The sequence below is a fragment of the Chrysemys picta genome, chromosome 11, assembly GCF_011386835.1.
Source record: "Chrysemys picta bellii isolate R12L10 chromosome 11, ASM1138683v2, whole genome shotgun sequence".
Taxonomy (NCBI): Eukaryota; Metazoa; Chordata; order Testudines; family Emydidae; genus Chrysemys; species Chrysemys picta.
In genome coordinates this window covers 59,946,427-59,963,896 of record NC_088801.1, presented here as the reverse complement: position 1 = coordinate 59,963,896, position 17,470 = coordinate 59,946,427, and the positions used below count along the sequence as shown (strand labels likewise).

At 37.8% G+C, this 17,470-nt stretch overlaps 1 protein-coding gene across 25 annotated transcripts in view; it reads right to left on the bottom strand.

Annotated features, from left to right (window-relative positions):
* The window catches only part of ABI2 (abl interactor 2), a 118,853-nt gene that overhangs the window by 80,173 nt on the left and 21,210 nt on the right, over positions 1 to 17,470 (bottom strand). The window contains exon 1 of one of the 25 annotated variants that reach the window (XM_024104039.3): positions 15,388 to 15,525. The exons of 23 other annotated variants lie outside the window; for them this stretch is intronic. The gene's annotated coding sequence lies outside the window, so the exon portion shown is untranslated. Of the gene's footprint in view, positions 1 to 10,236; positions 10,366 to 15,387; positions 15,526 to 17,470 lie in introns of those variants that run through there. One more of the 25 variants, XM_065560976.1, reaches the window with a different exon arrangement.

The following is a 17,470-nucleotide window of genomic DNA, read 5'->3' as shown; positions in this document are numbered from 1 at the left end:
CAGTTTGTTTTCAGCAAGCGCTCTGCAAGGTGACCAGGTAATAAATGCTCTAACCTATTCTATAATACAACTTGTAAACACATTTGGAAAAGGTAAATAGATATGGAATAAAAACTTACTCATGTTTTAGGCATTATTTATGCAACAATGAATGTCAGATCACAGAAGGAAGGCTGGAGAGTAAGTCTACAATTTTTCAAACCCGTCATCTTTTTTTAATAGTTCAACAAAAACTACAGGTTCAACAGAAAACATCCAGCAGTTCTGCAGCACATACACACTGGACTTGCTCATTTTTCTTAATCTAGCTATTCAAGAGGCATTCTTTTTGTTTGTGCAAAAATGGTAAGTAGTATTTGTCAAGTAATTTACTGATTGTGTAAAACCTGCCTATAAAAGATCTGAATTTTTTTTTTTTTTTTTAAGATTTAAATAGTTGGGAAAGAACAAAGCATTTTGGAAATTTAAGTAAACTGTATAAAGCCACATCAACCACAAACTTACAAATCACCATTGGAGGGGGTGGGGAGAGAAATCTATAACAAAAGGGCATCAAATTAACTTGATCTGGTGTTTCTGATTAGAATAGATTTTTGTGAGTGGACATCTGTACTGGCAGGAGTTTGACTGACGCTTTGCTTACTTACAGAAGAAGAAAATAGCTCATCCTAGTGTGGTCATATGCTTCTAAATGAGATGGTAATTCTTTGCTGTGAGATATGTGTACTCCACCCAAAGCATAAATTCAGCGTCGCATTCATGGCAAAAGAAAAAGCTGCATTTAAAAAGCAAACCACTGGCATAATGATGGCCAAAACCACCCAAAACTTATGTGTCTGACGAAGTGGGCATTCACCCACAAAAGCTTATGCTCCAATACATCTGTTAGTCTTAAAGGTGCCACAGGACCCTCTGTTGCTGTCTATGAATGGTTATTTTTACTGGTTTACCCATATCCGGACAGGAAATTATGTACAAAATAACTCCTCTGAATCAAAAGCTTAGAACCTTGAAAGACAGCAAGTCACTGCAAAGAGTGAGCTTGAATACTTGAGAATACTAGCTGTACTAAAGAATATTTTGGAAGCAATCCGTAAGCAGACTCAAACATTTTAGCCTGTCCTCTTGTTTACAGAGGATCCCATTTGTTTAATATTCAACATTTTCAATTTTTAACATTTTCTACATTTAACACAAAGAAAGTAAAAGATACAAAGGTTAGCTGAAGACAGAATATAACTTAACAAGGAAATACTGCACTACTACAGATTTAAAGTACCTGACATGGCAGAGTCCCTACAAGAAAGACTGCAACAACGCCTTAGTCTCCTTGTAACCCTCACAAACCACTGTAATCTGTAGCATCACTCTGGAGGGAGATCACAGTTTTTCTATGCCCTTGGCCTTTTACAGTCAGCTACCCTTCTAGAGGTTAGGGAACAAAGTTCCATCAGAGCATATTACCCAGACAAATAAGATAACCAATCCACTTTGATTTCAATAGAAACTCTGTATTGTCAAATTTACAAAGACAACTATAAAAACAGAACAGCATGCAGCTAGAGAAATACGATGGGAAATACTGCTACACCAGCATAAGAAGTTAGTATGCTGAAAAATATGTGATCCCTCCTTATGTGACAGATGTATAGATGAACAAGACAAGCTCTTTAAAGATGCTCCAGAAAGTGTCTCTTTGGTAGTAAGGCCTTCCTCTCATGTGGACATCCACCTTTACATCAGATTATTTCTTGAGTATCATAACCATACATTAAATCAAGGAATACCCAGTTCTAAATAGTTTCTGCTACACAAATTTTCTTCCTATTACAAGGATATTTCCAGAGAACATTTTTAACATATATTCTCCCCCAAAATCAACAAATATTTCTTATTTCCTGCTCTTTAGAATGTACGTAACACTGCAGTTCCAATAGACCCTTTCAGATATGTTCAGATGTTGATTTCTGCACAAAGTGTTGCTCTTCTACCCAAGTCTTGCATACATATCCATTAGCCACTCCTATCAACAAGGGTTTCATCAACACTTAGCAGCACTTCATTTCCATCCAAACGGAGGTACGTATTTCTCAAGACCTGTTTTTTTAAACTGAAGAACACCATTTTTTTAAAATCAATATTTATGCAGCTGGCAGAACTCATATTGGACAGGCTACACACCATCTGTCACAACCATCTTGAGAGAAGTTGAATAAAAATGTAATGCCATTTTATGCTATTTTTCCCCCTTCAGAGAGACACAATTAGAGATGGCTATTACAACTGAAGCCATTTCAGAACTTTCACAAAGCAAAGCAAGTACATTTCAATCAATCCAAAAATTATATATAAACTAGCAGAACTTTTACTAATTACCCAAGTTTGGCTGAAGGTGGATTGTTTTACATAATCTCTAAAGAGAAAGAGATCATATAGAAACTGGAATTACTTTGAATAAAAGGAAAGCTCCTTCCTGAGATATAATTCCAAACTTAAACCTGGAATGTTTCAATAAAACCTTCATTTTATCCCAAACAATAGAATTATTAAACTACTTCCTATACAAACCAAATTTCATCCTATCTAATGAGTGATAATACCAGATAATTTTACATATGTTGGTAAGTCTCACAGTGCCAAGAGATAGAAGCCATAATACACATCCCTACTGAGAGATTTCAAATCATAACCACAGCCATGAAACCAACTTACTGGTATAGAACTAACATGCTCAGAACCTTCCAGACAGATATAAAGGTTGCCAACCCTCCAGGATTGTCCTGGAGCCTCCAGGAATTAAAGATTAATCTTTAATTAAAGATTATGTCATGTGATGAAACCTCCAGGAATACGTCCAACCAAAACTGGCAACCCTCGATACCTAGGATTTATTTGGCACATGGAAGAGGTGTGGAGATATGGCAGACCAGGCTGGGGACTAGGTAGAAGAGTGCCAGATATATGTGGGCTATGTGGAAAAAGACCCACCATGACAGGAAAAGGAGGAAATTAAGGAGATAGTTAAGACATGCTTTTGGAGGGAACAAACAGTTAGGTTGCTACACGAGGCTTCGTAGGCAACAATAAAAGAGTTTAATGACAGAGGCAATGAGAAACCAAGGAAGGAGATTTGAAAAGAGGCTGAAAATAGCAAGCACAGTGGACAAAGTAGATGACATTTGTACAGTCACCAGAACACTCTTCTCCTAAGGTGGAAGATCCTCAGCACTTGGAGAAGTTTGTGTTAAAAAAAAAATAAATTAAAAAAAAATGCTCACTTCCTTCATCTTCAAGATCCTCTACCCCAGGGGTCGGCAACCTGCGGCATGCATGTCAAAGGCGGCACGTGAGATGATTTTCAGTGGCACCAGTCCAGGAGGCTCTGCATTTTAATTTAATTTTCAATGAAGCTTCTTAAACATTTTAAAAACCTTATTTACTTTACATACAACAATCGTTTAGTTATATATTACAGACTTACAGAAAGAGACCTTCTAAAAATGTTAAAATGTATTACTGGCACGCGAAACCTTAAATTAGAGTGAATAAATGAAGACTCAGCACACCACTTCTGAAAGGTTGCTGATCCCTGCTCTACCCTATAATCTAACGACCATATTTCCAATTCACTATCACACCTGAATTGGCCAAGCAGATCAGCACAGAGCTACAAGAACTCTTATTCCAGGGACTGTCTCTGCAACATTCCAGACCTCTTCTACAGTAGCAAAAAGCTAAATTCACGTCTCAAACTTTGATCATTTCTCAAGTGCACGGTGTCACCGCTATCTGCTCAGTATTGGGACTATATTTTCAGAGAGCAATGTCTTGAGAGAAAAGCAAAATATGGTACCCCATTTCACAATATTTCAGTACAATACTCACAAAGTTATGTTTAATTAATAGAGACAGACCATTTTATCTATCTAGGGAGTAAGATGTGCAAGGATTTGTGGCAACAAATATCAAAAGCAAACAACTTTTCTAAATTATTTTAAGTTTATGCAAGTAGCATGATTGACCCGGACTCAAAAAACACGAATTTTTAACATTGTCATCATGTGCCATGACTGCTCCATACAGGAGGATGGAATCATAACTGAAACTGATAAGATCAATGAATTCCAAAGTAAATGCCCACAGAAGATCCTCAGGGCCCACTAGAAAGACTTTCTTGCAATATCAGAAATTCTAAGTAGAGCAAATCAGTCTAAAACAAATATGGTAAGATGACAGACATATTTAGGACACTCTTTAAGGATGCCACCAACACAAAGCTTAAATGTCAAGTGATAATAGTGACATTACCTGGAAAAAAAGAGGGCAACCTAAATAAACACTATGCAGAACAACAGAGGAAGAAGCCCAATCCATCAACATGACACTCAGAAGCGTGAACAGACCAGCACAAAAGCAAAATAAACGGAGGAATCTGGTGGATGTCCTATGTGCCTGTAGGTCCAGGAGGATAAAGAAAAGACATGGCAGAGCAAGGGGCAAAAATAGAAAATGACTGTAGCTAACCTGTAACTGTGAAGGAGAACCTGGGACTCCTCTTACAGCAGCTTTTGCTTGGTTACAAGACATGAAGCAGCCCCAAATTTCATTAGAACATTTATCTTAATTATGACACATCACCAACATTCAGGTATATCTAACAGACACTCAAACTTAGCCTATGTACCCAATTTGTAACAGTATTCTTTTCTTGGAGCATGAGGGTGCAACAAACTAATGAATGAAAACTAAAAATAGCACAGCTAGGATTTAAGAAAGAGATAAAACATTTTTTATTCCATTGCAATTTACCACGTCATATGTATAACATCAGATCAGTGACTGGAAACAAAGTGTGATCTACAGGTAATAAAATTCATATAATAGAAGGCTAGCAAGCCAATAAAAGCTAATTTGTCCTGTTAATTTGTTCATTTTAGGATCATAATTGTTAAGCAGAAATTAACAGCTGATCATATCCTGATAACTGGGAGAAGGGGGGAGACCTGTACAGGAGACTGATCAGGTAAATCTGGCATTACATTGTTCCTGTGGGCTACACATACTTCATCTGTAGGCAGTCTGAGTGCTCACATATCTTTCAGTTCCAGATTGCAGGTACACAACAAAGCATAAGTTCTCCCTTTGGCCTACTGCTGCAGCTTAAACTTGCCTGCCCTTTTGAAGGTCAGGGAGAACTCTTATGGTGGCAGACCCACAATTACCTGAAATAAGGTTCTGAAAGTGGAGCCAAATAGGTTTCCCCCTAAATAAATGTGTGGTACTTTTCTGCCAAGACAGCAGCTCTGCAACTGCCTGTTAGCAACCATGTGGATGCAGAGGAACTTCTGAACAGAGGCTAGAATGGAATAAGCTTAAAATAGGGCTGTAAAAGGTTAACCAGTAAGCAATAGTCTTATTGCTCCAGCTACACTGCGTGGACGGAACAGCACCACCCGGCTGAACCAGCCACATCCCCACCGGTTTCATCGGATCAGCCCCAGCCCTAGCCATGCCAGACAGTTAATCAGTTAGCCATTTAAACGACATTTTTAATCGTTTAAACAGTTAACTTTTTAAACAGTATTTACATCCCTAGCTTAAGAATGACTGAACCATGACTAGTCCCTTCATGCTTGCCTCCCATATCAGCCAAGCAGGATGGCAATCTACCGGCAAAGCTGGTTTGATATGCACTTGAAGGGTAGCTGACCACAAGGGACAAAGAGCACTCCTGCAATGTGATCTCCCTAAAATTAACCATATACACTCAAATATATGAAATACTTTTGCTAGACAACTGCTTGATTCTTTCAAGTTAATGAAGCTTCAAGGTTAAAAAGAATAAGGGTTAAAATGTGATCTCACCTGTTTTTTAAATGTTTTCTGGCTTATTTTAAGTCCAAAACTGCTTGGCCTAGAAACTCCATGTGAGTTTCAATCCATTAGTCTTGGCAAGGACTCATGCCTTTGACTATTTTTGAGGGAGCTGGAATGGACAGTTGTGGGCTCAAGCATTTCACTGTTGGAAGCTTTTCTAGGACATTAATGTCCCCAATGAGGCTCTCCCAAATGATGCATATCGCATGTGGATGGTGTGAAGGGGGGTAGGAGGCAGGCAATCTTGCAAAAAGGGGGTTCCATGGCACGGCACAGCCCATGCACACAATCTCATGAGCAAGGAATGGGAGACAGAGTTACAAACAAAGAAAAAGCGATCTGATCTTAGGAACAGGAGATAGGGGACCATCTCCAAAAGTGATCTAATGGAATTATCTTACTCACATTTGCTATATATGACCACACTTAAACTAAAGTGTTTTTAGATAGCTACAAACTATTCATGACATCTTTAAAATTATACATGTTACCAAATAGAGGCTTTTAATTACTTCTCTTTAGCAAACGAACACATTCCTCAGAAGTATATGGAGTTCCAAATGTGAGTTTCACACATAAAGCTACTATTATCTGGTGTTATCTTAAGGGCAAGGCCAAAATTTCAACTGTTGACATAACTGAGACAGGGTGACAGATATATTTCATTTATGTATTAAACATATAAGCACAAAACCAAAGCCATGTACTCCAAAGTTTCTTCACATGCAAGGCAAACTATGCAAATAAAGCGGAAAATATCTCTTTAAACGACATGAAGGCCTTTAAAAAGTATCCTTTTTTGCATGGATATATTTGAGAGATTTAACACAGGCTGCAATGGGCATACACTGCAGAGGGGATCAGCAAGGTACAGGTGGAGCAGAGTTAAGGTTGTTCAGGTGACCATAACTGTGCACTGCCCCGTCTAATGTTTGGAGTTTAGTATAACTAATTTTCATTTCCAGGCTGGTATGTGTGTTTCAAAATGCAAAAATCTTCCCCTAACAATACCATTCTTCCCTATCAGCCTCCCCTAAAGTTATAGATATTTAGAATCCAGCTCCAATGTGATGGGGGGGAGGGGTTAATTTTGCATAGGATTATACTGCAGCTATCCTTGGTGTCTTTGGATAAAGGTTTTCTGAAAAAGCTACTGCATAAGCAAGACTGTCACTTATACTATCTTGTCAGTTTTAAAACAGCTTTTCAAAATAGCTATTGCCATCAGACCATATAATGAACCAATAACTGATGACATTTACTACTTGTTCTACCACCTCTTCTGTTCTCCCATATGGCGATTGCAAGAGGTTGTGAGCAGACACTGATAGACATGTCCTTCCTGTTATCCCCGATTGATATCCAGGGACAGAATGAAAGATATACTCCAGTATACCTACTTTTATTTTTGGAAGCAATGCAGACTTCTACTATCAGAATTGCTATCAACAAGAGAATGCCAGTACAACACAGAGATTTCCAAAAACAAGCTGTAATCCACTAGTGAGTCACAGTCCCAAAGCATTACATGATGTAAAGATAAGCCACTTGTATTACTATATAGTTATCAAAGGCAACTGAAATATTAAGCATGACCACTAAGGTAGTGAGGGACTATATGGGGAAAAACAAATGGATTTCAATTTGAAGACGCCATCTACAGGTAAGAATAAAGCTAAGTCATGTATGGGTCCATACTTCAAGACTAATTTCTCTTTTGGACATCAAGGATTAAGAGCACTACAAAAGTAGTGCATAGAACCAGTGGTAGACACTTTTGCACCACTTTAATGGCACCTCTAGCTGACAGGAACTGAAGAAAGCAGTATCCAGTACTCAGAGGTCATGATGAACGTCTTAAAAGTGAGTAAGAGGAAAAATAGGACTTTCAAGAATGAGTTGGTAACACAATCTTAATATTTCTTCCACTGTCAGTGCTCACAGGCTAATAAACATATAATTCAATAGTTAAAGTTACATTTTTGGTAGAGTGAATTGAAGTCACTGCTAAATTGGGACCTTTGAAGTTAAGTTTCAACCTTCAGCAAATGTATCACCAAGCTATAAATTCCAGAAGCAATGAAAATACACAGAAAAATGAATAATTGCTGGTGGTTTTTTTGGTTATCTCAGAGACAAAACACAAACACTGGAAAGATGCAATGATCAAAATTAAGAAAAAAATGTTTGAAACAAGTTTAATTCGTGTTCATTTGGCAAAAAGTTCATTTACCCTGAATTCTTTCATGGTTAAAGTGATTTCATTTGTCTTTGAATTGTCCTTACAGGTATTTTAAATCTATATTCAACAAGTTCTATTACTGCATGAACAAAGGGGCGTTCCTTTATACCATGGTCAATGAAACTTCTGCACAATGAATCTTTTTATTTGACAGGGACTTGTTTAAATGATAGCCCCATCTCTAAACAAAGCTGTTTAGGCTTACTGTTCCTGAAAAGTTATGGGATGTGAAGACTACAGATGCACTTGATCAAGGGATTTTTTTAAACTATGCATTCATTTCTCTATTCCTCATGCAATTCCCTCCCTCATTCCCACTGGTTCCTTAAGTCCAGAAGACTCCCATCAACTTCATGTCTACCCTAACCACCACCATCCCAAAAACACACACACACACACACACACACACACACACACACACTTACTTTACTTACTGGCTTTTCTATGGTGTTCATACTGTAATATCAGACCATTTTACATATTGCTAACTAATAATGCTGGCAAGTATATGAATATGTATCATATTAACAATACATATTATCCATATACACACACACAAAGCAACAGTGATACAGCCTAAGCTGGCCTATACCATGATCCAGTTCACTGATGCTAAGTATCCTATAACTCCTAGCATTTGCTGAAGTAAGTATTTGCATTAAGCGGAGAGGAAACTTGCCAAAAATCAAGATACAGTCATTCTATGTCTTAGTACAAGCTAAGGAAGACCCTTCACAGACCAGTACCTGGAAGGCTAGCACCCAGAACAAAATAAGGAAGGAAAAGAACAACAAGTTAGGGAACTGGGTCAAACTGAGGGTTGGATTTTAGTGATGCATAAGGAGACGTATAACTTGTAAAATCATATAAATAATACCAGCTGAAATGTGTGACTTGGGAGAGCACACCTTTGCTGTAGGGTGACTGTACCATCACTGTACGGGACTGCTCTTCAGAGACTGATATTGTATAGAACCTTTTTCCTGTACCATATTAATATACCTGACATTGGTTATTTGGTTTCTTGAGTGTATTTCATAAGGAACCAAAGTGTGATCAAGCAATTGACTGTACAATTTATCAACAATATATTCTCAACACCCCTAATTAGGGAAGTACAAACCTCATTTTACAGATGAGGAATCTTGGTTCAGAGGGATAATAACCAAGGTTACACAGGAGGCGTTAGCAAAGCCAGGAACAGGACACAGTTCTCCTGAGTTCCGATCCATAGAGCCCTGCAAATCCGCAGATATCCGTATCCAGGGAGCATTTTGGGGGATCACGGATCAGATGTGGATACATTTTGTATCCACACAGAGCTCTGCCAACCCAATGCCTTAACCACAAGACTATTCTTCCTTTCACACATGCATCCATTTGGCTATCCCATGTTAGCACTAGCTTTAGCAGGACTACAGTAAAAACTGTTTGCACACAGTTAATGGCACTGCTTAAAGCCCAGTGGAGATGGATCCTTGGGGAAGTAAACTCACTTGTGTGTTACTGATTTCCTCATATTGTGAAACAGAAATGATACTTATCTTCCTTTGTAAGGCCATGAGATCTACAGATAAAAAGCATTTTACATATGAATTATATTAATTAAAACTGCATGGGAGTTTAGGTAGACAGAACATAACTGCTCAAGGTGTGATTCGGGTTTGTGTAGAAGCGTGCAATGTAGACAATGGCATCCTGGAGTGGTGTAGCTGTTTAACAGCAAAATTAGAAATAAGTTTGACAAATTCACAAAATACATATACAAAACAGAAAACCCCTTTGCAGAGATTCAGAGCAATCCTTGCACTTCAGGGTCTCAAATTCAACATTCTTCCTCTTTAAATTGTATCTCACTCCAACTCCCACAGAACCGTTGGGGTTGTTTGGCCTTTCATAGCTACCCCTCCATTAGTGTTTACTACTTGTATTATGGTAGTGCTTATAGCCCCTAACTGGTATCAGAGCCTCATTGTGCCAACCACTGTACAAATACACGGTAAGACAGTCCCTGTCCCAAAGAGTACACAATCTAAATAGACAGGACAGACAAAGGAAGTGTTATCCCCATTTTACAGGTGGAGAACCAAAGCCCAGAGAGAGTGTAAGTGACTTACCCAAAATCAGAAAGGAAGTCTGGGGTAGAGCCAGGAATTGATGCCAAAATCTCGAGTTCCATTCCAGTACTTAACCACAAGACCAACCTTTCTCCTCACCAAATGAAATGATGTATATCAGCCTCAAAGGATGCTCCACTTGTGGAAAACTGCTGATTCAACATAGCTTTTATTATAGCACATATGACACAATGCTGTCTTAAAGGTGACATCCAAAAGAAAAAATGTGCTCATTTTTGGTTCTTTATGGTTTATGAAAGAGACAAAGGACTTTTTCCTCCAAAAGAGCTTTCTGCCCTTTTTTTTTTTTTTTTTTAAACTTTAGAAATTGAGATCTTGCTTTGTTATTCCTAGAAGTTGCTATGTCAACGGCAGAACTTGGCCAACATTACGTATTCAGAATGTGAAAGCTGAGCAACTGCCATGTGAAAGGATTAAGTTAGACTTGTCAAAACTGTTTTTGTTAGCACCTATTTCAGTCAAACAACTGACAAACAGCTGGGAAGAAAGATCTTTGTTAAAGATGTAACATCATGACCTTTCAAATAAGGGCAGAGAAAGCTCTCACTCCCGTTCTCTGATCCTCTAAGGCAGCCTAAAATCAAAAACAGTGAAGACAAAACCTCATACTGCTTATATTTTTAAGGTCAAACCCAAAAAACCCACACATCTGCAAAAATAAAATGCAAGTCTTCTTTGATCATAAAACAGAAAAAAGTGACACAACCCAATTTTTCTATCCCCTTTTCAACTCACCTTTAAATCCATTCCTAGCTCAGTGAAGTATGGGCCTTCAAAATAGTATTCTTCACTTTCTGTCCTAAATGTTGTACACTGTTACAGTTTGCGTTCCAGCTTACCATTAACTGCACATCATTTGCTACAGTGAGGTGATTTATAAGAATATAGATCCAAAGTAGTATATACCATTTGTAAACTGTCTTTGAATGAGTAGCATTAATATATTACAAAGGCTTGTAACAGGCTGGTTCACTGACAATTTACACATTTATATTGAGCTCGAATCTTGACATTGAGTACACAACCTTGAACCCCCCCAATACATGAGGGGATATCCAAAATTTGACTTTTTCCAAGGTTGCCAAAAGGTCAATGTTCTCATTGGCTTTTAATAGTTCCAAATGCTCTTTTGAGCCTGATCCATGATATTTGGTGCATATCAATTAAGGACTGCACAATGCTGAAAAAGTTCCAAATTTAGTATTTCTAACAGCTCACAAGATGATCATTAACTGTTTACAAAAGTTATGTTCATGTATTTCATTAAGTATCTTGTTGGGCATGCTCTTGAGTACTGTTCTCTTCCATTTGGAGAAAGATAGATCAACTGAAGTAACCAGTTTTATGTAATGGACTCAGCCAAAAAAAAAAAAATTGTTGAAGGCAAACTATTACATTGCAAGCAAAGATGTTGACAATAGATCCACCAGAAAGGCGAAATATTGTCAACAAGTGTAATATCGAAGATCCTGACTCTACAGATTATTCTCCCCATTCTAGGATTCCAGTTCATAGACTTATGTATGGAAATGAACTCAGACAGAAGAGGCTACAGTCTAAGTCAGGGGTAGGCAACCTATGGCACGCGAGCTGATTTTCAGTGGCACTCACACTGCCTTGGTCCTGGCCATCGGTCCGGGGGGCTCTGCATTTTAATTTTAAATTAAGCTTCTTAAACATTTAAAAAACCTTATTTACTTTACATACAACAATAGTTTAGTTATATATTATAGACATATAGAAAGAGACCTTCTAAAAACATTAAAATGTATTACTGGCACGTGAAACCTTAAATTAGAGTGAATAAATGAAGACTCGGCACCCCACTTCTGAAAGGCTGGTCTAAGTGCTTGTGTGGGTACTTCCTGAAATACGTCAAAATCACTTTCTATGATATTCTGAGGATCACCAATGTCCTAGCTAGCAAGGCTAAGCACACATTGATCCTTTATACAATGCTACATCATTTGCTCCAGGATCCTGCACATTCAACAGCTGGCCAGTTCTGGAGAGGGAACCACGCTGTGGAATCAAGATGCCCAAGGAAGGATATTACCCCTTTTTAGAGTTAACTCACTAAATGTTGGATAGAGAAAATGCTGAAGAATGCCTCCGTAGATACAACACACCACATCGCTGTATATTGGTTTATATAACAGCACTGTAATATTTTCAGTATTTTCTATTCCATTCCTTTTACATCATACGTTATTTATTTTTTAAACTTACTAGTACTTAAAGCTTATCTTAATTGGACTTTACCTTGAGTTAATTGGTCACCAATTCTCTTGAGATACTTAACACATTTGTAAAGGCTAGTGTGGACACACCCCACAAGTTTCATCAAATTTATAAACATTTGTTCATTTATCCCAGGTTGATTCCTATATTCTGGAACAAACAGCTCCTGCCTTCTTGCGCATTCAAACATTGAGCCCCATTTCCTATGTCTCAAACTGTATCAGACAACTTCCTGCTGGGAAAGATCAATAAAACAGAAGCTTTACAGTGAGATTAACACCACTCACAGTTCCAGTACTAATAAAAGAGTGGCAAATACTTCTGAACTATGTTGAAAATTCATTACAGTATTCTTATTCAGTAAACATTTAACTATGATAAGAAAATTTTAGGAATGTTAGAATTACAAGCCAAGACAAATTTGGGGGAGGGATAGCTCAGTGGTTTGAGCATTGGCCTGCTGAACCCAGGGTTGTGAGTTCAATCCTTGAGGGGGCCACTTGGGGATCTGGGGCAAAATCAGTACTTGGTCCTGCTAGTGAAGGCAGGGGGCTGGACTCGATGACCTGTCAAGGTCCCTTCCAGTTCTAGGAGATGGGATATCTCCATTAATTATTTTTATTATTATTTATTATTAAATTAATTCAACCTACTCGACCTCATTTTAGACCATTTATTAAAGTAGCAGCTTTGCACATACTGTCAAAGGAACATATTCTGCTTTTTTAAAAACAACAACAGCAGACCTTCATTTAGGCTTAATACTAATCCATCACTAAAAGATGCAAGAACAAAACACTATTATCTATTATTAACAGACTAAGAAAATTCCACTAAAATTTGGGTAGTTACAGGATACAGAAGCTGTAGCAAAACTGATGCCTCTTTTCTGTGAAATGCAGCACATGATATAGATCCTGCCTACTACACTTCTAAAATATATGTCCCCCAGCCTACTTGGGTCCTCCACTCCCAGGAATAACTGCAGTGCTGCACATTTTCCAAAGGTGCAAAAGCAGGAAATTCACATGATTCTTGACAGTTTCACTACTGCCCACAAGGTTCTGAACTGAAACAATTAAACTGATCAGAGTTAATTTCATTCTACTGTTGCCTGGCGCAGCTAAGAGGCAATGGAGCCTTTCATTTGCAGATTTTGTGAAGTCCTGGATTGGTTAACAACCACTTCACATTTGAAAGACTAACTTTATTAACCAGAAGGGTTAAAAACTTTTTTTTGTTTAAATGAACACTTAATCTACAAAAAAGACAATCACTTAGGCCCTCACTCTTCCGGGGAAACTTCGTCCTCAACACTCAAAAGTAAGTACGTGAAATTTTCACATCCTCCTAACATAAGCCACCATATAAAAAATGGTTTACACTTCATATTCAGTCACATCATTCTGTGGTTTGGGGAGAGTTGTTATGGAAAGTCTAACAGCAAGGTTTCCTTCCGTGTTCAAAGCTTAAGGGTGGTGTCTCCCATGTAATTTTAATCCTCACGCAACTCCTTCCCTGAGAACCTAGTCAACTTCTATTTAAACTATCCAAGAACCTAAAATTAAGGTTGCGCAAAACCCCATTCATTCTGACTGAAACATGCATGAGATCCATTTTCACCTGCATAACAATTTATTCAGTTCCAGGAAAAAATAGTGTCCAAATTGGCTAATCAGAGCCCTGAAAATTGAAAAAAAATTACCTAAATACATTATGTTGCCCATTACATATCCCATCTAACAGAGCATTATCTTGCTTTATAAGTTATGAAAAGTGCATTAACAAAGGTTCTTGCTCAAGTGAATGGATAAGCAACAAAATTTAGAGATTTTTCATTGGTAAGGAAGATGTTTATTGGTAAGCAAAATGCTTTCAGTTACACACAAGTAAACAAAGAATGGCTTAAAACATCTTCTTCACAAATTCTACTAAAACTGGGCCAGCACATGCATTCAGACTGCAGTTAAAATCTGTCATAAAAACACACGAGCTAGAGAAGTTCTTCTTTCTCCTCCAGTTATGGTTCAATTTAACTTAATGGAGATCTGAGGTTTTTTACTTAGCTGAATCTCCTTGGTGAAGGCTTTGGGGTTTTTTTAGATATTCACCACAATGGTGTACCACTTCCTGCACTGAAACCTAAAGCACTAAAGCCACAAAGATTAATGATCGCTAATATAGTAGATATACAGCAGAAGATAGTTACCAAAATGCCACTCTCAACAAACATACTCAACAATACAAGAATAGACGTGCCTCTTTTCCAGCAGTAACTATATAGTATTCATAAATTCTGTTTTTCCATCAGTACACAGGGTAGTAATACTGATAACTCCCATTAACACAGATAACAAATGGCTCATGCTATTTCTGCACACACTTACAGAAGAATCAATCCTACTATTTTACAAACCATGGTTTTTAACTCAGTGAACCTATTAAATGTTTTGAATAACTCTTTGTAAAATGTAGCACAGTTATAAAAAGGGAAAGTACAGTGGTTGAGTGATAAACGCATGGCCTAGTTTACCAGTTATATGGCTCATGGGGGAGGGGGGGGGAGAGAGAGAGGCAAACTGGGCTGATAGAGATTATCACAATACCAATTCAACCAACACACTAATGATCTCTCCATAAACCTGGAACACAAGATAAATACACAGTAACAGCAGACCACAACTCGGATGTGCTTGCGATGAATGAATACACACCATTGAATATTATTCTAGATATAAAAAAAAATGTAAAGAGTCATTTTTTAAGAAAAAAATCAATTGAAAACATGTACACATAGTGCTGGGTAAAATAATACTCCTTTTTAGATATTTACAGTATATTTAAAATATGTAAAAAAAAATTAAAGTGCTCATTCTAAATCTGAAATACCTGTATCAGTCTGATTTTTCTCCTAGCTACCTGAGCCTCATTACTCGTGCCATTCCACAGGAAGGAGATATTTTGGTTATCCCGTTACCTAGACATGGAGGCTAAAAACCCTCACATTTAATTAACAGGATTTGCCAAAACCATTAGCCTCCTAATGGACTGACAGCCTGGACAGTTTAGGCACCTAGGAGGAAAAGACACGTTATAGTAAATACAAAACTTGAAAATACAATTACTACTATTGTTATCTTGACTCCATAGCAAAATATTCCATGTTTCAGTTATCCCCCTCTATAAAATACTTCTAGCTTGGGAAAACAGTTTTTAATAGCACTTGTAAGATTTTCACTGAATTTGCAGGGGGAAACTCAAGGGGAGAGCACAAAAAGGAAGACACTTAGGCTTGGTCTATACCTAAAACATAGACTAACCTAGCTATGTCACTCAGGGGTGTGAAAAATTCAAACTGGCACACTACAGTTTAAGACAACTTAATTCCCAGTGTAGACGCAGCTAAGTCAATAGGAAAATTCTTCCATCGATCTAGCTACCACTGCTCAGGGAGGTGGGAAGCTGTAGCGCCCATAGCGTGGACATGGCCTAAGGAAAATGATCAGAATTTCCCACTCTCCAGCAGATAACTTTGAACCTAAAGAGAGACATGTCAAACAAATTCTTGCTTTATTTCGACGGAGTAGTGGCTACATACAACTTTATTAACAAATTATGTTCAGTTTATATAGCTATTATACTGTTTGGTATTCAACGATATTCAAAAAAATAATTAGATACTGTAAATGGAGAGAGTACTCGGACCTTCCCTTAGGCAGTTATTTAAATTACATGATTTTTGTGGAATGCTACAGTAGTCTGGATGGTAAAAACTGCATGTGCCTTGGGGAAACAACAGGCTGAAAGTCTAACAAGTCTGAAAGTTTTATGTACTGATTCGTCCACAGATCCATCAGATTTGCTTTGCCAGTTCCCTAATTTTGTTAAGCAGCTTTAATTTATCAGCATCTTTCTGCACTCCTCAACTATTCCAGCCTTAAACTCATCAATGACTCTTTTATATTTGCAGAACAAGCCTTCCATGCATATTTGTAAGAGCCAAGTATAACGACTAATTCACTAGGAGCTAGCTTAAAAAGAAAACAAAATTTAAAGGAACAGTCGGGTAAAAAATATTTTTTAAACAAATTTACTGCATGCATCACTTGAATATTAAAACAATGGAAGTTTAATAAACCTGTTTACTTTACATTATTTGTGCTGTTTGTTTACTTTGTGCAATTCTGTTAGATTGGACATTGAAAATAGAATGATCTGGCTATAGTCAGTTTCTCATGTACTAACACAAGCTACAATATGGTATAGTGATGGGTAAGGTTAGAAGAAGAATCTGAACAGAATGTTTGGGTTGCAAATACTGCAGTAGAGTATTTGTTTGTTGAACATTATTTATACAGTAAAATCCCTTGTTTATGTTCCATGATGAGGTAGGGTTGCTAAGAACAAATGGGAAGGCAACTGAAATAGGCTTGAAAATTCCACCCAGGAGCAGGAAACTTTCCCTTCTCAATACAAGAGCCTAGAAGGCTATTAATTATTGCTGCACCTTTTTCTTTTCTTTTCAATGAAAGCTAAGTTTATACCCCTTACAGTTGTGGAAAAATCTTCCAAATATAAAGAAATGCAGTACTGTCTTGTAGAGTCCATAGACAGCTCCTATCTTTCAACAGTGATTCAGTTTGGGCAAGAAACAGCAGAGTGAAGTTAACGACTCTGGTCAGTTTCGATGGTGCCACTCAGATCCCTATGGGCAGTGGTAAAACTGTCAAGAATCATGTTGATTTCACAGTCCTACTGCTTAGGGAACCTACCTGCACCAGCAGAGAGTAGGCACTGAAGGGCTTCGAAAAGTAGTGGCTCTAGAGGAAAGAAAGTAGTAGAGACCTACTGACCATTCCTCTCCTCACAACAGCCAGGAGACTGGAGAAGCCAGGACAATACTGGAAACCCACACCTCTCACAGCCACCTGGAGGCTCTGAAGGGGGGGCAGGGGGGTAGGGAGCTCATTCT